This window comes from Pinus tabuliformis, chromosome 2_1 (assembly GCF_031772625.1).
Source record: "Pinus tabuliformis cultivar Carrire ecotype Pingquan chromosome 2_1, CPIR1, whole genome shotgun sequence".
NCBI lineage: Eukaryota > Viridiplantae > Streptophyta > Pinopsida > Pinales > Pinaceae > Pinus > Pinus tabuliformis.
In genome coordinates, this window is record NC_142299.1 from 47,692,857 (window position 1) to 47,714,470 (window position 21,614).

Genomic DNA, 21,614 nt, shown 5'->3' on the forward strand with positions numbered 1-21,614 from the left:
CTTGAACTCTTTTATTTATCAGGGAAATAAGGTAGTCTTCTCAAGATTGGAGCCTTGAGCTGGCTAAAACCATTTGGGAAAAAAGTGGGAAACGTTTTTAATTCATCAGGGAGATAAGTTACCTTAAAATGGCTACCCTTATCCAGATTGGAACCTTCAAATGGCTCCCACCGTTTAAGAAGGAAAGTGGGGAACTTCTTTGAAGAGAAAGGTCATAATTGCTGAAGACCAGAGGCGACCACTTTAATAAAAAATAGTGGACTACTCCTTTGAAGAAAATGGCCATCATTCTTAAAAACCAAAGGCCTCCAACTTGGGTGTTATTTTAATTCATCCTGGCTTTTAAATACAATATCAAAAAATTATTACCTATATCTTATTTTTCTTCTTTCAAATTTAGTAAATTTATTTTACAAAAAATGACATGACATATAAATATGCATTGTCAACTACAAAGACAAAATATTATAAATCTATGGTTATTTACTTCTTTATTATTGTTATGATGCTGCTGATGTTGTACCAATATATATTTATATGCAGTACAAAATGTGTGAAATAATTATTTTTTTTTCCTTTTCTATAGATGAAAAATGTTTGATAAAATTATGTGAAAAACTAGAATTATTTATTCCAATTTTAACCTATGGAACCATTAGTTTCAGTTTCCTTCCTGCTTTTCGCTTTTTACCATTATAGGAAGAGCTAAATTGGTTATCATCTGGGTGGGTAATTTTAGCTCGCACAGTTTTCAAAATTTTAAATGGAGAGAGATATGAAATATAGTTCCAGCTCTGGTTTATAGAGAAAATAGTGTTAAGAAGCCAAGACTCAAAGCCACCTGCAGAGAAACTAACATGTTTAGGTGGCTTCTTTGAACCTTTTTTTTTAAAGCAGAAACACATCTAAATACAAAAGCCTTTGGCAGCTGACGTTAATGTCTCAGCCCCCTTGGATCATATGGACTAATGTATTCGTTCCCAGATTTTACTTGACCCTATGTAAAATAATTGCAAGATTCACAGTGATACACAGAATGAATAGTGCTACATCTCTGCTCAAACACACGACAGAAGTACAACACTATATGAGGTCCATGGTTGCTTGGTAGCAAGGACCAGAAACGAGCTTCGAGTCAAGTTCTCCGTGGACTTGTTTCAGAAATGTCTTTTGGATCTTTTTTCGTTTCTTTCTGATCAATAAAATTTAAAAATGAAGACACTCTTTGTGGAAAGGAATCAGAACGCTCTCCAATGCGAATAAATTGCCAGATTGTACGACCTAGAAATGCAACGAGGGCAGCAATTGATGCCACACCACATATCAAGAAAAGACCCCGAAAGCTTCTCAGCCGAAGCTGAGTGGCGTCAACTTCATTAGCTTGTGAACTACAAGCATTTTGGCTCAACCATTTATCATGAATTCTCTGAAGGTCACCAGTTTCTGACAGGGTTAGGATTGCTGTTGACATGTCAATTGCTAGCTGGGAGCCTTTTGGGAAACCCTGTTGCAGTGCCAATGACCCAGAAAAAAATTAACTAGTCGGACAGATTAAGAAGAATTCGAAAAGCCACATTATCATTTTGAGTCGCAAGATGCAAAAGGCTATGGCTAAGAGAAAGAGTGCTTACAAATCCCCATCCTCCTTTTGTAAATTCTGGACCCACCATTGAAAAACTGCATTGGGTTGATAGAAAAAGTTGGATAACTGGTAATGTATCCACAATTGCTGCTACACCTCCTTTGCTTGGGCCTCGAGACAGTGCTTTAGCATAACTTTCTGATGAATCCACGGAAATGAGCCTAGATTCATCTATATTGAACTCCTCCATAAGATAATTTTTAATAAACGATCCTGCTGGATATCCTATTGGTGCGTTGCTTCCTGTCAAACTGTCGATTCCATTAATTGTTGGTGAAAGCTCTTGTACTGTGAGAATCGAAGTCAGACTTGCAGTATAACTCGATGTGATGATTAAAACAACAAATAGCCATACGATAAGCACGGTTCGTCCAAGATGGCTCTCCACATTTTCTCCTGCATTAGCCCCAGTTTATTTTGCATTAGGTTTGCCCCCACCAAGATATAACTACATACTGACATGAAGCTCCTTATAAACGCTAGACAACTATATACCACTAGTGTATATTACCACCTCAATGTTTGGCGGAGTAACTTCCAGAGAATTGTTAACCAGTTGAAAAGGTATGATATTAAGAAAACCAGAAATACATACACAGTATGGGTTACACTTTACAGTACTGAAATACAAAGGGATTTAGTTTACTTACTATGGGAATTAAATAAAGTCGAGAAGCTGAACCTGCATGGAAACATAATGAAAGCCCATAAGGCGTGTCAGCATTTATGTTGAAAATTCAGCTTTCATTTATCTCGCTACACCACTGAACCAATTACCTAAAGAAAAACAGTATAATAGCATAGCCTTTTAATTTATATTTTAATTTATATGGCTGATAAACACGGATAGGCATCAAAACATTTATGTCTCATTAAATCTATGTAATGCTGTGTCATTAAATCTATGTAATGCTGATAAATTGCAATGGAAGTTCACAAACACACTGCATATGTTTTGAAGTGGAAAAACATTTTGAAAACCTTTGATTTCATCGATTTGTCTATACAACAAAGAATTGAGAATATTCTCAGATTATTAAATTAGAAGAATATCTATACATTTTTGTTTTTTAAAAAATAAAAATTCTAGAAGCCCAATTCCAAAATAGACCATGCCTATCAACATAAACATCTATTCTTAAAAAAACCTTATAAAAACCTATTGGATGTGTACTCCCACCTTAGAAACATGCTTTAACAGAAAATAAATTAGAGGAATCCGTTGAATCAATATTTGTTAATGACTGATATAATACAATATTCGTTTGGTAAGAAATATCACCAAATATCATATGGTCAATGATGTTTCAAGTAAGAACTAAGTTATCCAATACCTACTTCAACATGGATTTAGTTTTTTCCAAAAAAAAATAAAAATGAGAGGGAAACATTCAGGTAATTCCTCTTAATCTCTGAGAGAAGAAAACAGCAGGGTGATAAAATATATCATTATAAATTATAATACCTACTTGAACATGGAAATTTTTTCCAATAAAATAAATTAGAGGGACACATTGAGGGAATTCTTTTTTAAGGCCTGATAGAAGAAAACAGTGGCGTGATAAAATATATCATTATAATGGAACTTGGATGAAGGGCTTGTTGATTGCTGGTAGCATCAGATGTGCTCTAAGTCTCAAATTTTGCAGGGAGGATTGGGCACATGTATTCCAAAGAACCCAGAAAGCGTTTTGGGAAATTCCACCCGAAGACAGTTTTATTAAAATAATTAATTATTTTTAATGGGTCCCTAAGTCTAAACTTAGGAAATTAAAATAATTAATGGTATTAATCTAACTATGGGTGTAACTTCTAAAAGAAGACGAGGATCAAGCAGAAATTCTCTTAACAATTGATTAGCTTCTAATCTGGGTCGTTGAATGTCAACGAGAAGATTATTTAAGGAGGCTTGAGAGTCATTTGGAAGACACACAGAGGGTTGATCAGTGAGATCAAATTGTTGAAGCTAGAGGCACCGCAATGATTTCGTAGTGATCACGCACAGATGGGCAGAAAGAGTTTTCGCTAGAGTATCTTCTCCAGAGCCAAGAATACTCAACAGAGAGACAAAGAGGCACACAAAAGAGGCAGCACAGTGCCTAGAGAGGCTGATGCAGAGCCAGGAAGGGCTCACACGCAGTAGCACAGAGCCTTCCATGCAGAGGTTCGAAAGTTGCTGGAGGGCTTGACGTTCTGAGCCAGGAGGGAGCTCCTGAGAGCAAATCGATTTAGCAAAGAGGTGACGCAGTACCTTAGAGGTTGTGATTCAGGCCCATGCAGTGTCTATGTAGGGGCAGCGCAGAAGTAGTTAGAGATGTGTTGGTTCAAATACTGGATCAGCGGGGACTTGCAGTGTAGAGTGAGGTAATCTCACTAATTTCTTTTGCCGAGTGATATTCTATGTACTGGATTGTCTGCAAGGCATCCAGAGATTGTATTCACAGATAACTTCTGCTTAATAATAAAAACCCTCAGATTTGCTACATCGGTTTTCCCACATTAGGTTTTTCCAGGGACATTTGTCCAAAAACCACTGTGTCATTTGTGTTGTATCTCTCTATTGTTCAATTTCTTGTTTCAGTATATGTTAATTTTGGGTATGTTCTATGCTGGAGCAATTTATTTAATTTCTTTTCCATATTAGCAATCACATCAGCATAAAGCAAACTGCAGATAGAACATAAATATAAATCGCAGAAGACAAGCCAAGAGAAGAGGACACAAGATGTGGCACCAGCCAGGGACAAACCCCACAATGTGTGGGGAAACCCTTTGATCAAATCTTCTTTTATCTTCAAAGTTCAGCAGAAAAAGAGAGAGAGCGAGATAGTACATTTACAATAGATGTCAACACTTTGACTTGTCTAGATCTAAGCATAGATCATCTCCTATAACGATGAGATCAGTTGAAGACATTCTGCTTCAACTAATACCTATCATCGTGTTGCATCCTCTAGTTGCACCACTGCATACTGCACCATGCTGCACTAGGCATGATAATCATCATGCTGCCCATACTAATATGCATCATCATCATGCTGCTGTCCTTACAGATATGTATCTAGAGAGTAGACCGAGACAAGGAGTGTCCCTTCAAGATTCTTGTCTTCACAAGTATAGCGTATCTCCATGACTGTGCATAAGGTGTCAACATGACAGTGTATAGATGTATCCATGACTTGCATATAAATGTTGCCATGGCCTGCATATAAAAGATTCCATGTCCTGTATATAATTTCCATGGCCTATATATAAATTCCATGGCTGTGTATATGTTTCTCAATGCCTTGCGCATAAGTCTACTCCTTTACAGTGTTAAGGGCATCACGTGGCTGTAGTTTAGGGTTACGTAATGATGTCATCTTCAAACTGAGATTGGCAGTTATAGGTCTCTCGTGACTGCGGCTTCCTTCTATGACTATGTTGATCTGTCTCCCATGACAGCGTGAAGATGCCACTGTCTTCGTTTGCCTGCGGATCTTTATGTCCTGCATATGTGTCTCCATTGCATGCGGAGACTGCATCTATTCCTTCCTTACTGCGGCTTGATGGCATATATATTCCTGCGGTTAGGCTCCACTATAGTGTATAAGCTAGGGCTGCGTACAGCATTGACTGCGGACAGCGTGATGACTGTGTACAGCTATCCAGCGTGAACATTGAGACTGCGTGGTAGTGCTATGCGCTGAATGGACTAGGTATAGCATGGTTCCATATATATACTTGGTTTCACATAACGTGGTTCCATATTCATATGATTGTGTATAAATGAACGTGAACAGCTTATATGAACAACGTTTGATATATAACATGAACATCGTTTGCATACATATGTTCCATGCACAGCGTATAAGTCTTACCATGCTATCTGCGGCATTTTCATCACGTTGACTGCTGCTTCAATCTAGACATAGCCAGGACTGCGTTTTATCATAATGCCATAGCGTTCAATATGATTGCGTTTCACCATAATGCCACCGCTGCCCAGATTACACGCTGCGTGTTGTTCTACGTTGTTTCTTCTTGGACTGCGTTATGAGATCTTGAGCCTTCCTGTTGCTGCGTATTTAGTGACAGCTTCTAGGGTTTCTTCCATAGTAGTGTTTAGATCTAGATCATTATGCTACTACGGCTAGGGCATCATAGCAAATGCTCTTGGCGTTTTCTCCTTCTCCAAAAACCCAGACGTGGAGAAGAGATCACGTGAAGAGTGTCTAAATGACTTCAAATCCTCTTCTATTTATACCAAAACATATAGGTTCAATAGACATGACGTTTGGGCTTCTAGAGCCTACATAAGAGCTGGTCGGCTTGATAATAATTACATAAACAAAATAAATTCATATCTCCATAAATACTTATTGGAATCAGATGATCTTTGGATCAATTCTACACCTCTCGACGAGAGGAATCCAATAAAAATATCAGCTGCCATAAATAAGCCGACCCACATGGAGTTTGGCCCTAGTTGCCAATTTAACACTCCCTCTCAACTAGGGAGAACTCCATCCGGTGATCCATAAGTCTGATTGTACTATCTCTGCCATCAGTGCCCTGCACTGCTCTGCCCAGCTCTACTGGCTCTGTTCTGCTCAGCTCTGCTAACTCTGCTATGCTCTTCAGCTCTGCTCTGCTCTGATCTGCTCTTCTCAGCTCAGCTCTGCTCTGCTCAGCTCTACTGGCTCTACTCAGCTCTGTTGGCTCTGCTCAGCTTTGCTGGCTCTACTCTGTTGGTTCTGCTGGCTCTGCTCTACTCTGCTCAGCTCTGCTGGCTTTGCTTTGCTCTACTCAGCTCTGCTGACTCTGCTCTGCTCTGCTAGCTCTACTTTGCTCTACTAAGCTCTGCTAGCTCTACTCTGTTGAACTATGAAGAAGAAGAATTGATCGAGAATGTCTTATACCATTCTCCACTGACCCGAAGTCAGTCTCAGAGTGCATACCACTGGTCCCAGACCAGTCACAACCAACCCAAAGTCAGTGTCATAGTGGGTACCACTCTAACCATTGGTCCCAGACCAACATCGCAGGCTCATAGAGTGTACCACTGGTCCCAGACCAGTCTCAACTGACCCGAAGTCAGCGTCATAGTATGTACTACTCTCACTGGTCCCAGACCAGTACTGCACTGACACGAAGTCAGTCTCAGAGTATGTACCACTGGTCCCAGACCAGTCTCAACCGACCTGAAGTCAGTGTCATAGTATGGTACAACTCCTACCACTGGTCCCAAACCAGTATCAGTCTCAGAGAGTGTACCACTGGTCCCAGACCAGTCTCAACCGACCGGAAGTCAACGTCATAGTATGTACCACTCTCACTGGTCCTAGACCAATACTGCACTAACACGAAGTCAGTCTCAGAGTATGTACCACTGGTCCCAGACCAGTCTCAACCGACCCGAAGTCAGTGTCATAGTATGGTACAACTCCTACCACTGGTCCCAGACCAGTATCGCAGGCTCAGAGAGTGTACCACTAGTCCCAAACCAGTCTCAACCGACCCGAAGTCGACGTCATAGTATGTACCACTCTCACTGGTCCCAGACCAGTACTGCACTGACACGAAGTCAGTCTCAGAGTATGTACCACTGATCCCAGACCAGTCTCAACCGACCCGAAGTCAGTGTCATAGTATGGTACAACTCCTATCACTGGTCCCAGACCAGTATCCTTGATCCCAGATCAATGGAGGTCACCCTAGCGTAGGGAGTACAGTAGATACAACGATGCGTCCATCGATACTACTATGGTCCCTAACTTCATTTCGCTGCTCATTGATCAGATGAGAGGTACTTCCCATGAGTCCCAGACTACATGGGTAGGATGCCTCGACAAGAGAACTAATCAATCTTGTCCTCACAGGAGAACACATCAATCCTGCAACAATCACCATGGAGAACACATCAATCCAGGCCGCCATGGAGAACACATCAATCCAGGCCTCACAAGAGAACACATCAATTCTGATACAATCACCATGGAGAACACATCAATCCAGGCCTCACAGGAGAACTAATCATCCTGCTACATAGGAGAGTGAATCATCTTGTTCCACAAGAGAGCAAATCATCTTGTCCCACAAGAGAGCGAATCATCTTGTTCCAGTGCGCACCACCAAGAGAGGGTGAGTCACCTTGTGGTCGTATGTTGCTCCAGTAAGAACCGCAAGCCCCCAGAGCTCCTAGAGCTCAATGTATTCAACATGCAGGACCCTTTTACAAAGGTCTCTCGACGAATCCAAGTCGTTCAGGAAGATCACAAATTTGATCTTTCCTGGGGCTCTGACCTGTACATCATCTCAGTGCGATGGAGCCTCCTTGCTCATCGACTTACCATATCCCAGATAAGGCAGTGTTTGATTTCCATCTCCTGGAGCAATCATTGAACACGAGATTCCTCAATAGTCGAATCCCACCTATGGTTGTCACAGAGAATCACAGTGGTATTCATCATGTGTACTCACTAAAGAGTTTCCACAACCAGGCAACTTCATACGAGGTCATACTCATAGTTATGTATCCGGTCTCAATGGTACTTATAACAACCGATTTCTGCTTCCTGCTCACATCCATGATATCGAAGCAAAATCCAAAGAGAACCAACAATGAGAAGTGCTCTAGTGATCCTCCACAATGCCTGCCCAGTCAGCATTCGAATAATCATGCAGTTTTCATATTTCCGGCAATGTATCTCAATCCATGAGAGATTGTGCCCCGAAGATATCTCACAGGATTCTTGGCACCAATCCAGTGAGGCTCAACCAAATATGAGCTTGCTAACTGCAAAACATGTCTGAACAGAAGTTCACCAAGAACATCAACGTGAAACTCGGAGGCATTTCCCAAATCTGGTCCGACATCACTACCATATAGTTTCTGAAAGTTAATATCCTTGAGGTAGTCACAGGCTTGCAGTTTATCATTCCACATACAGAATCCAACTCCCTCTGTCTCCTACAAATGAGAGGGTCTGCACCTGTCAGAAATAGGTGTCGGTATAAGAGTTTTATCATCCACAACCTTGCTGTAATGGTTTGGATCGATTTCAGTCCTAGTGAATCTCAGCTTCATCAGACAGCTATCAATCCTCTCATACTATGCCCGGGGTGTTTTGCTTCAAGCCATATAGGGCTTTCTTCCACCTGTATACATGAGATTCATGTTCATGAATCTCAAACTCCCCGGGTTGTTCCAAACCTGTGGACCTGCTACATGAGGGGGAATGATCCCCTTGTAAGATTTTCCTTCAGTACATCTCAGACATGTACCTTCATGCTCCTTTTGAATTCAAGCATCTCTGTCACCATTTGACTCACAGACCTCCGGTGTTGTGTCAATGGACATGGTCCCCAGTGGACTTCTTGCAACTTGATACAACCCTAAACTCAAAAACATCTTCGAAAATTCAATTTTCAAACACGTACCTTTCCATTGACGAATGCCACCATAAAACCTTTGACTTCCATTCCCCTTTCGGGACAGGTGGCATTGGATCCAAGTGTAATCCCATGATTGTTTCCATCTCTACCAAATTAGAGAGTGCACCCTTCTATCCGATGAAGTGCCTTGAAGCACTACAATCAATATGCTAGACTCCCAAAGAATCTGAAGGAGAGGGCCAATACAAGATAACACTTCTTTATCAGAAACAATATTTGATTCTTCTTACCTGGGGTTCCTTTCTTCCTTGAAGAGTCGGTCGTGTCTTTGATGACTTGCATCTCTGCTATTCGGACACTCCTTTGCATAAGGGCCAAACTCATAACCAAGACATCTACCTTTCCATCCACGCTTAGATTTGAACTTCCCAATGAAGTGATCTTTAGGTATGTCATCAGAAACTCCCGCTGCTTCATTCTGATAACATTCTCTGCTTCAACTTCACTCTAGGTGAATTATGCGGAACCCATTGATCCTTCTGTCTTGTTCCAACTGTCTTCGGTGATTGTTCTTTCACTCTTGCTTGGGCATTGTCTTCACCTCAGCTCTGATCCCATGTTAATTTTGGATATGTTCTATGTTGGAGCAATTTATTTAATTTCTTTTCCATATTAGCAATCACATCAACATAAAGTAAACTGCAAATAGAACATAAATATAAATCGCAGAAGACAAGCCAAGAGAAGAGGACACAAGATGTGGCACTAGCCAGGGACAAACCCCACAATGTGTGGGGAAACCCTTTGATCAAATCTTCTTTTATCTTCAAAGTTCAGCAGAAAAAGAGAGAGAGAGTACATTTACAACAGATGTCAACACTTTGACTTGTCTAGATCTAAGCATAGATCATCTCCTATAACGATGAGATCAGTTGAAGACATTCTGCTTCAACTAATACCTATCATCGTGCTGCATCCTCTAGTTGCACCATTGCATACTGCACCATGCTGCACTAGACATGATAATCATCATGCTGCCCATACTAATATGCATCATCATCATGATGTTGTCCTTACAGATATGTATCTAGAGAGTAGACCGAGACAAGGAGTGTCCCTTCAAGATTCTTGTCTTCACAAGTATAGCGTATCTCCATGACTGTGCATAAGGTGTCAACATGACAGTGTATAAATGTATCCATGACCTGCATATAAATGTTGCCATGGCTTGCATATAAAAGATTCCATGTCCTATATATAATTTCCATGGCCTATATATAAATTCCATGGCTGCGTATATGTTTCTCAATGCCCTGTGCATAAGTCTACTCCTTTATAGTGTTAAGGGCATCACGTGGCTGTAGTTTAGGGTTACGTAATGATGTCATCTTCACACTGAGATTGGCAGTTACAGGTCTCTCATGACTGCGGCTTCCTTCTATGACTATGTTGATCTGTCTCCCATGACAGCGTGAAGATGCCACTGTCTTCATTTGCCTACGGATCTTTATGTCCTGCATATGTGTCTCCATTGCATGCGGAGACTGCATCTATTCCTTCCATACTACGGCTTGATGGCATATATATTCCTGCGGTTAGGCTCCACTATAGTGTATAAGCTAGGGCTGCAAACAGCGTTGACTGCGGACAGCGTGATGACTGCGTACAACTATCCAGCATGAACATTGAGACTGCGTGGTAGTGCTGTGCGCTGAATGGACTGGGTATAGCGTGGTTCCATATACATACTTGGTTTCATATAACGTGGTTCCATATTCATATCACTGTGTATAAATGAACGTGAACAACTTATATGAACAGCATTTGATATATAACATGAACAACATTTGCATACATATGTTCCATGCACAGCGTATAGGTCTTACCATGCTATCTGCGGCATTTTCATCACATTGACTGCTGCTTCAATCTAGACATAGCTAGGACTGCATTTTATCATAATGCCACAACATTCAATATGACTGCGTTTCACCATAATGCCACCGCTGCCCAAATTACACGCTACCTGTTGTTCTACGCTGTTTCTTCTTGGACTGCGTTATGAGATCTCGAGCCTTCCTGTTGCTGCGTATTTAGTGACAGCTTCTACGGTTTCTTCCATAGTAGTGTTTAGATCTAGATCATTATGCTACTGCGGCTAGGGCATCATAGCGAATACTCTTGGTGTTTTCTCCTTCTCCAAAAACCCAAACGTGGAGAAGAGATCACGTGAAGAGTGTCTAAATGACTTCAAATCCTCTTCTATTATACCAAAACGCATAGGCTCAATAGACATGACGTTTGGGCTTCTAGAGCCTACATAAGAGCTGGTCGGCTTGATAATAATTACATAAACAAAATAAATTCATATCTCCATAAATACTTATCGGAATCGGATGATCTTTGGATCAATTCTACACCTCTCGACGAGAGAGATCCAATAAAAATATCAGCGGCCATAAATAATCCGACCCACATGGAGTTTGGCCCTAGTTGCCAATTTAACAGTATATTATTTTAAATTGTCTAGGCTACAATGTATATATTTCAATGTTTGTCGTAGGAAACTGTAAAAAAGTGGTTCATGTAAATCTAACAAGAAGGAGAAATATCATCAGTTGTTGCAATAGGGATTCCGGTTTGGGAATTTTCACGTGGTATCAAAGCAATGCAGGTGAAACAAGAAGAGTAAGAGAACCCAGCGTTGAGCAGAGAAGGAGGTTGAATAGTTACAGGAGGCAGCAGTTCGAATCCCCAAAGGGATTGCGCAGTCCAAGCCAAGAGGGCTGAATTTTCAAGGATAGTCTCTCTCTGAGTGAGTTGACATAGAGGAAGGGCTTCCAGATCGAAATTTTATCGTGCCAAAGAGAGCATCGCAGAGCCTCAACGAGAGGAAAGCACTGGTGGGACACAGTTTTGCTAGGCAGAAAATCATTAGAAGAGAGAAGAAGCACAGTGAGGGAATTTTTCCTCAATAGACTTCCCGCTAAGAAGTTCGTTTTCTTATTGCCTGAGCAACAACAGTAAGAAACAGAGCAGAGCAGTTCGACATTTTCGTGGCAAAAATGGCAGCTAGTGAACTGAGAGATCAGGACAGTTTGGATGGGGCATCCAACTATGTGATCTGGAAGGCAAAGATGTCGTGCCTTCTAGATGAGCATTTTCTCAAGGTCTATGTCAACAGCGTGGTGGTTGAGCCCGCAGATCCAAATCAGCTGAAAAAGTACAATGGAGAAATAGCAAAGGCCAAGAGGATGATCATTGATGGAGTAAAGGATCATGTATTCTGTCACATCACTAGCAGAAGGACTGCTAAGGAGACGTGGAATGCCTTGGCAACATTGTATCAAGGATCTTCTGATCAGTGGAAGATGTACTAGAGCAAAAACTGAGATTTGCACAAATGCAGAAGGGGGAGTGCATAGATTCGTTCCTCACGAAGCTTCAGGAGACTCGGGATGAGTTAGCAGCTATGGGGTCTACACCTCAAGGTTCCGAGATGGTGAGACTAGCCCTAAATTCAGTCTTAGAAGAGTGGCAAGTTTTTGTCCAGAGCATCCTGGGCAGGGCAACTTTGGCAGACTAGGATAGTATGTGGGCAACTCTCAAGCAGGAAGAGCTGAGGAGATATCTAGTCAAGTGTAAGCTTGATGGAAGCAACAGCAATGGGTCGAAGCCCAAGGAAGAGGAAGAGAATGCGGCCCTTGCATCCAAGGGGCAGTAGGAGCAGCGATGGCCAAAGAAGGACATCTTGAAGATCAAATGCTTCAGGTGTGGTGTAATGCTCTAAATAATTTAACCAGATATTTAGTCTAAACAGAATATGAAATCTACATGAAACCTGCTTCAAAGTTTAACCAAAATTCATATATCAAAATTAATTAATTTGATGTGGAGTACCTACCTTGTTCCTGCAGATGAAGATGCTTCAGCTTCAGAATTGCTCCCGCTCTTGCTCCTGTTACCAAAAGACCATAACCTCCTAGCCAAACTGAGTACAACCTAGGTACTCAGTCCAGAATGCTTCTCAATTGCTGCAATCTATTCCCCTGTGCCCAAAAACTTCAGAACAAACAAGGCTCAGTCCTTCCTGTTGATAACCTTGTATTACAAATTTTTCCACCTCTCAACTGTGCTTCCTCCAACAGCGAAAAGATTTCCCCCCCCCATCTAGTTCTCCTTCCTTCTCCTTTTATTTCTTATGACCACCGCTCATTCATCCTTCATTGCCTTAGTTGTATGCCCCCTATCTAATACGTGGGTCCTCATAGTGAATTAAAGAGGTAGTCACAGTTACTATTGACACTCATCACTTTATAAGGTTGTAGGTGATACCAACTATATTACGTAGTCCTTTTTTTAATAAGTTTTATTTAATATTTTATTATATTATACCTCATTTAATATTAAACCTTTAATTAAGAGTTACTATTTTTATAATAATATAACTCCCTTTAAACTTTTATAATTTAATTTAGAACTTTTGGATAATGTTCCAAGGTTACCTATTATCAATGACGACTCATACTAAAATACATATTCCAATATGTTTTGCAAGTTAGATATTTATTTAATATCTTTAACAGTTATATCTTTTATCCTATATTTGGAATTTCTTCATAATTTAATACTACTAGTACAGTGCAGGCAACATATGCATATGTAGCTATCATATGCATGCATTGTATGCAAGCTAATAATTCACATTTTGTTTGTGCTGGTAGATGGGTCATTACATACACCCCTCCTTCAGTAAACTTCGTCCCAAAGTTAAGGTTTATATAGTATACTAGTAATTATAGTGTATTATTATTTTAGTAATTAGTGCAGTTATATGAGGACTATGTTCTGTGATTACATACTTGTTTAATGTGGGGACATTTTAAAATTTGTGATTTTGAACGTTGATAGGTTTATAATTTTAATAGTTAAACCTGACTCTGACCAGGCTCCCAAGCTATTCTAGAATCATCCTATCCTTCATAATCTCTTCGCTTTCATCATATCCGCCTCTACTAGAGCATACCATGGCGTCAGCTATACTGACTAAACATTCATAGGCTCTTAAGGGAATGAACGTTGATTATATCAACCTGATTACCCAGTAGGCATCTGGCAGTCATCATCACACGTCTAGGGGAGCGTGATTCGCACAGTCCTCCCATGACTCCAGGTTTTGGAGGATAAACGGTGGGTAATACCTCCACCCCTCCTAGTGGAACCAAGGTCAACACCCTATCATGGAATCTCTTTGAGTCTTAATTGTTTTGAAGTTTTTGTCATCATGTGGTCATCTTGGTAACAATGTTATTTACAACATAAACACTTATCCATACATTTATAAAATATGCATCAATATATTCAAAATAAACAGTGTATGTATAATTCATACATGTTATCTATAGTATAACGTTTTTTCGTCATGTCCTGCTCATGTTATTGATTTTCATATTGATATTGTAATCATTCTTTTATTTGTATCTCAATGATATGCAAAGAAAAAAATGAAGCAAAATTTATAATATCTTAATTCCCATCAGAAGAAAGATTACTCAAATATTAAACTTTACTTTGATAACTATCATTTAGTAAGATCAATTTGAATAACATATTTCGTCTTGATATCCACGTACCAGTGGAATTAAGCATATAACATATCATAAAAAAATTACATTTATATGTGATCATTCCAAAATGATTTTGAGTATCTGATTTAACGTAAGGTAAATATATACAAAATATGACTTAAAGTTCTTCAAAATTGACATAAGTTGGGGTATTTTTGACATATGATTTTTGTATCTTCCCAAGTAGCCAATCCAGGGCTATACTTGTCCCACTGGACCTTAACTTGGTCTACCAAACGATTCCTGAGTTGTCGAACCCTACGTTCCAGTATACGTAATGGTTCGACCAATATGATTTCTTCATCTGATACCTACAGTTCATTCCATTGAAGGTTATGAGATTTGTCAGCTTTGTAATGCTTTAATACAGATACATGAAATACATTATGAACTTTATGCAAGTGAGGTGGCAGTGCAAGATGATAGGCAACAGATCCAACTGTTTCCATGACTTTAAATGGTCCAATAAATCAGGGTGACAACTTTGTCCCTTTTCCGAATTGAATAGTGCTTTTATTTGGTTTGATGCGGATGAAAACCTGATCCCCTACTTCATATTTCCTATCAATTTTGTGAGCATCAACATAACTCTTTTGTCTATCATGTGCTTCTTTTAACCGTTGTCTAATTTGTTTTACCTGCTCCTCCATTTCTTGGATTAATTATGGCCCTACTATCATTTGATCTTCTAACATGTCGCAACTTAACAGTGTTCTGCAAGGTTTGTCGTATAATGCTTCAAAAGGAGGCATTCTGATTGAACTGTGGTAACTGTTATTGTATGCAAATTCGACTAAAGATAAATACTTTTCCTAGTGCGATTGCTGATCCATAACATACATCCTCAACATATCTTCAAGTACTTGATTTACCCTTTCTGTTTTCCCATCAATTTCAGGATGATAAGTTGTACTCAAATTTAGTTGAGTTCCTAAGACTGACTGCATGCAAGTCCAGAATCTTGAAGTGAATCGTGAATCTCTATCCGATATTATCTTCCTAGGTACTCCATGAAATCTAATAATTTCAATTATTGAAACTCGAGCTACGTCAGCAACTTCGTAAGTATCTCTTACGGGAATGAAATGGGCGTTTTTCGTTAATTTATCCACTACCACCAGAATAGCATTATGTCTTTGAGAAGTAAGAGGTAGCCCAATGATAAAATCCATAGAAATGATCTCCCATTTGGTCATAGAAATGTCATGAGGTTTTAGGAGACCCGCTAGATGACAATGATCAGCTTTTACTTGTTGACATTCCAAACATCTTCCAACGAATTGAACGATATCAGTTTTATGCCCGACCAGAAGAAGAGTTTCTTAGTATCAGTATACATTTTTTTTACTCCGGGATGTGCACAATATACTGCTCTATGGGCTTCCTTAAGGATGGTGTCTCGAGATCCATATTATCAGGAATATACATATTTCCATGTAATCGTAAAATTCCATCATCTTCTAGTTCATATCCTTCAAACTTAGATTCTTTTGGCTTTTTACTATCAAGACTAGATCTTACCTTTAAATACTAGCTATCTTTTATGAGATGTTCTAGTACTCGTTGCCTTATGTCTACTTTGATAGGTATGAGAGAGAATATTCGGGGTCTTCTGCTCAAAGCATCTACCACTACATTTTCTTTTCCTTTAATATATGATATTTCAAAGTCATATTCACTTAGGAATTCACTCCATCGTCTTTGTCTAGTATTCAAGTCTCTTTGGGTGAATAAATATTGTAGACTTTGATGGTCGCTTTTAAGCATAAAGCTTCGCCCTACTAGATAGTGTCTCTATCAATGTTACTTGGGAGCGGGAGCGGGAGCGGGGAGCGGGAGCGGAAGCGAGAGCGGGAGCGACCATTTTCAGAAGCTCCCGGTTTGGGAGCGAATCGGGGAGCGATTTTTTAAAAATATATATATTTTTTATATTTTTTAATTTTTGATACATATATGTCAACAAAAACATGTAGAATGATGAAATAGACATAAAAAACATAAAAAAACATAGATTGAACCATATAACAACAATCATCTAGAAGTTATAATCTTCATCAACCACGTCCGCAAGTTAGTAACATAGTAACATACAACATATTGAGTCTCATGATTCATCAATCTTAAAGTTTCAAGCTTTTAAAATTCAATATATAACATTTATCATCATTGATCACCAAAGTTGTACTTGTAAGCTAAGTGTAACCATTACAACAAATAATATCTAACATGAAATGAAATGTTATAAAATGAAATGAAATGAAACAACTTTCAACTTTCATGAAGCATCATATTCATAATTCATTACTAATGAGTTATAATTGCCAACTTCAAACTTAAATTGTCATATATTGTTTAAAAAAATATCATAATAAATATGAAAGAGTCAATAGTTATAAAAGCTACTAGAAACTAGAAAAGAGAAGTAAATCTATTATCTATTTCTTATGCTTGGGCCTCTTGCCACCACGAGAAATATCTAATTTTTTAGTCTTGTTGCAAAATCAGGATCTTTGTCATTAATATCACCCTCCAAGCATTAATATCCAGAGGTATCTTTGTCATTACCTTTGTATCTGTATAGGGATCTTTGTCATTAATATCACCCTCTAAGCATTAACATAAGATAGAAAAAGCATAGCATGTCAAGTCAAGATTTTGTTTGAGTGATGCGTACATTTTTAGAAGGGTCATGATAGAGGAGTTCGACAACCAATGTCACTAACATCAAGGTACATAGAGGGATTGGTACTCTTGATTAAATATGAGTTCCATACCCTAATACATGACAAAATTCAATGGAAACATTGCAATCCCCCAATCCTGAAATCCTGAAAAACTGATAAGTCTGCCGGATTTTGAATGAAATCTAAAATTCCACTTTCTCCATATGAAATCCAATGAGGACGAAACCACTCTCAAACATCCTGAGTCATTTCATGGTAATGTTAAAAATTTAAGTAAAAGGATGAAAATGAAAATTAAAGAAAATGTCACTTTTACTTTAAGAATTTAACATTACCATGAATAGCATATCAATACTAGGGCCTAGACTTGATCATTAAGTTGCCCCACTCAAAAACTATTTGTTTCTTTCAAAAAAAATTGCATTTCGAACATTACTACAAAAAAAAAATGCAAAAAAGACAAAACGCTCCCGAAAAGGCAGGGAGTGAAATTTTTTTTAGGGAGCGCACTCCCGAGTCGCTCCCGCCCGGAGCGCGGATCGGGAGCGGGAGCGAGGGGGGGGGGGGGGCGCTCCCCCGCAACACTGGTCTCTATATCTTTAAAGCTAGTACTACAGCGGCTAATTCTAAATTGTGAGTGGCATAGAGTTCTTCACGAGGCTTTAACTTTCTTGAGGCATACGCTATTACTCCTCTATCCTGCATTAATACTGCACCTAACCCTTGCTTGGATGCATCAGTACATACAGTAAAATCTTTGTCCATATTAGGGACTCTTAAGATTGGTGCGCTGGTCAGTAGTCTTTTGAGTTCAGAGAATGCTTTATTGCATTCTTCAATCCATTCATACTTAACAGCTTTATGTTGAAGAGTTGTAATTGGCTTTGCAATTTTGGAAAATCCTTCCACAAATCTTTGGTAGTAACCGGCTAAACCCATAAAGCTTCGTACTTCATGTGCATTTTTCGGTATTGGCCATTCCATGATTGCTCTTACCTTCTCAAGATCTACTGAAATTCCTTTACCAGATATGATATGACCTAAGTAATGAATATTTTCCTGAAAGAACGAACACTTGGATAACTTTCCATATAACTAGTGTTTTCTGAGGCAGGATAATACTATCCATAAATGGTCTTCATGCTCTTTCTCATTCTTGGAGAAGATGATAATATTGTCTAAAAAGACTTGTACAAATTGATCAAGATATTTATGGAAAACATTGTTCATAAGGTTCATGAATACTGCTGGTGCATTAGTTAATCCAAATGGTACCACAGCAAATTCATAATACCCAAAGCGTGTTCGGAATGCAGTCTTAGAAATATCGCTTTCAGACATCCTTAGTTGATGATAGCCTGATCGTAGATCAATTTTTTAAAAGACAACAGCGCCTTTCATTTGATCGAAGAGATCATCAATTCAAGGCATAGGATCTCGATTCTTTATTGTAGCTCGATTCAAGTCTCGATAATCTATGCATAATCTTAAGGATCCATCTTTCTTCTTGACAAAAATTACAGGAGCACCACAAGGTGATATACTGGGTCGAATGTGTCCTATATCCAATAGTTCCTTCAATTGAATTTGTAATTCTTGAAATTCTGGAGCTGTCATTCTATAAGGTGTTTTAGAGATTGGTTGAGTACCGGGTTTCAATTCTATTGTGAGATCTAGCTCTCTTTCGGGGGGTAATCCTGGTAGTTCCTTTGTAAATACATCTGGAAATTCGGCTAACACCAGATATTGTTCCAAGGATGGTCCTTTTTCTTTACTTATTTCTTGAATTATATATACCTGACAACCTTTCCTTAAACAACGCTTTATTTTCATTGCTGATATGTAGCGTAAAGATATTTTTCTCTTGATACCTTGAATTTGGATTGCCTCTCCTTCATCATTTATACAGATAATTATTTTCCCATAACAGTCTACCCAAGCTTGATGAGCTTCTAACCAATCCATACCTATGACAAAATCATAAGTTCCTAGGGTTGTGACATAAACTTTCAATTTAGTCGAACAAACCCCTAGATCAATTTTGCATTGATCCACACTTAACTCTATAGATTGGAGTTCTCTTAAAGCCATTTCTACCTATCTGAAGTTATTTTGTTTGCAAGCTGCCAACCCACATTTGTTTAATGCATATGACGAAATGAAACTATCTGTGGCACCAATATCAAATAACATTTTGAATTTTATACCATTAATAATACCTGAGGATTCCACTATAGTGGACTGGTGTGCTGCTTGATTGTTGTTAACTACTACATGGGTTCTATAATTACCTTGGGTATTTGGTATTGGTTCTTTTCCTGCCCTTTGTAATAGACTTGATGAAGCTTCTAGACAATCATGTTGAAAATGTGGTCCTCCACATCCCCAACAATTAACCTGGGTCAGTCCTCTTGAATCATATTGTGAGTTTCTAGATAAAGAGTTTCGCCCTCTGATCTGAATTGGATCCATGAAAACTAGCAAAGTGCTATGACTGTATCAAATTAGGACAGACTTCAAAAATTTATGAACAAAGAGCTATCAAGAAGACCTCTGGACAGTGGCAGTTTGTAGCCAGCAAGGAACAACAAGGACCTCAGCCAAAGCGCGCTGACCGAGGCCCATGGAGACCGCGCAGGACACAAACTGGCAGTTGGGAAGTCTGGATCAGAAAACGGAGGCCATTTCTGATGCGCGATTAGCGATCGCTGGGCAAAACCCCTCGAGAAGGAAAAGCCCCGAGCGCTTAATCGCATGGGAAGCCGGGAAACCGTAGGGAAAAGAGCTAAAGCGAAAGGCGGGCTTCGCGCCCCAAAACTGGCAGAATATCGGACGCATATTAGGCGGTAAGCGATTTGGCAGAGAACGAGCGATTCCACACATTGCACGACACGTGTCCGGCGAATGAGAGAAAAAAACGCCTCTCATTGTGGGCTAACAGTCGAGCAAGCCAACCGTGCAATAAGATCGAACACCGTAGGATCTGGGGGCTCCAGATCTAACGGCGGAGATTGCACCCGATGGAAAACCGAATATGGAGGGAAGCTACAGCATATAAAAGTTTGAAGTCCAATTTGACCGCTGAGTTGGCGGATGAATTTCACAACGTAACCGAAATACCGAACTGTTGAGGAAGAGCTGGCGCAGTTCGTGAGAGGACAAGTGGCCACCTCCCTGTGAGACATTGGCGATGACGCAGAGGCAGGGAACTCCAAGCGAACAGCAGCAAGCAATCCGAAGGGACGGAAGAGGAAGCGAACATTTGAAGACATATTGGCTTTAAGCCATGGACAGACAAAAGGAAGAACCAGAGAAGGGAACAGTGAAAAAAAAACGAAAGAGACAGTGAAGCAAGAGGCAGAAAAAAACAGAGAGCCGAGTTGACTTGCAGCGTCAGGCAGCATCGAGCAGAGAGAAGGCTTGAGAGGTTCAAGCGATCCCTATGAGGATATCTGTCGGGAATTGAACACCACATTGGACTCATCCCATTAAAGACCAGAGAGGTCGAGACTTGGTAAGGAAAGAGTCTGTGCACTCTAGTGCCTTGGGGAATCCAAGAACCACCCTACCAAGCATTATCTGTTTCAGGAGACTCAAATTGAGCTCCTCACTGTAAATCTCTGCTTTAAAGACACAATGAAAGAAGGCCACCATTGAAGTTGGACCGGAGACGTAGCCTTGGAGAATAGGGTGAACTCCTTATTAATGTGTTGTGTTCTTGTATTTGCTTACTGTGTTTCCCTTACTGTTTTCCATTTTCCAGTGTCTGTATATTTTGCAATCTGATCGATCCGTTGCCTAAAATAACATAGACACACACCAGCACATGAGTCTGTAATACATTCCTTCATTAATTATTTAACTGAGATCACTCACGAGTGACTTTCAGATCAAGTGGTATCAGAGCAAAAGGTTGTTAAGGTTAGACAAGCTTGTGTTGGATTTAGTTGTTGAATGCTAACTAGATCAAAGCTCAAATTAGGAGAAGGAGAGTTGGTCGAAACTAATCCTGTCTATCCTCGAAAGACAATGTCAGAGGAAGGTTTTATGGGGCCAGACCCTCAATTCATAGATAGTTTCCTAACCATAAAGTCCATGGTAGAGGAAATGTATAAGGACTTTAGAAAACACAAAGATGAAGACTCATCAGGCTCCAAACAAGATAAGGGAGAAGAAGAGTCTCACTTCCATGACCACTCAAAAGGAAAAGGGAAAGAGGAAAGCTTTCTCACACCTCCTAATAGCCCTGAACATAACAAGAGGGCATCTTTGATTAAACTAGAT

At 39.6% G+C, this 21,614-nt stretch overlaps 1 pseudogene across 1 annotated transcript in view; it reads right to left on the bottom strand.

Moving 5' to 3' along the window:
• Positions 1-774: 774 nt before the first annotated feature.
• Positions 775-21,614, bottom strand: part of LOC149198720 (glutamate receptor 3.6-like) — a 178,149-nt pseudogene continuing 157,309 nt past the window's right edge. The window contains exons 4-6 of the transcript XR_016253731.1: positions 2,293-2,324; positions 1,632-2,038; positions 775-1,504 (exon numbers count right to left, since the gene is read on the bottom strand). The product of XR_016253731.1 is annotated as a glutamate receptor 3.6-like (transcript). The remainder of the gene's footprint in view (positions 1,505-1,631; positions 2,039-2,292; positions 2,325-21,614) is intronic.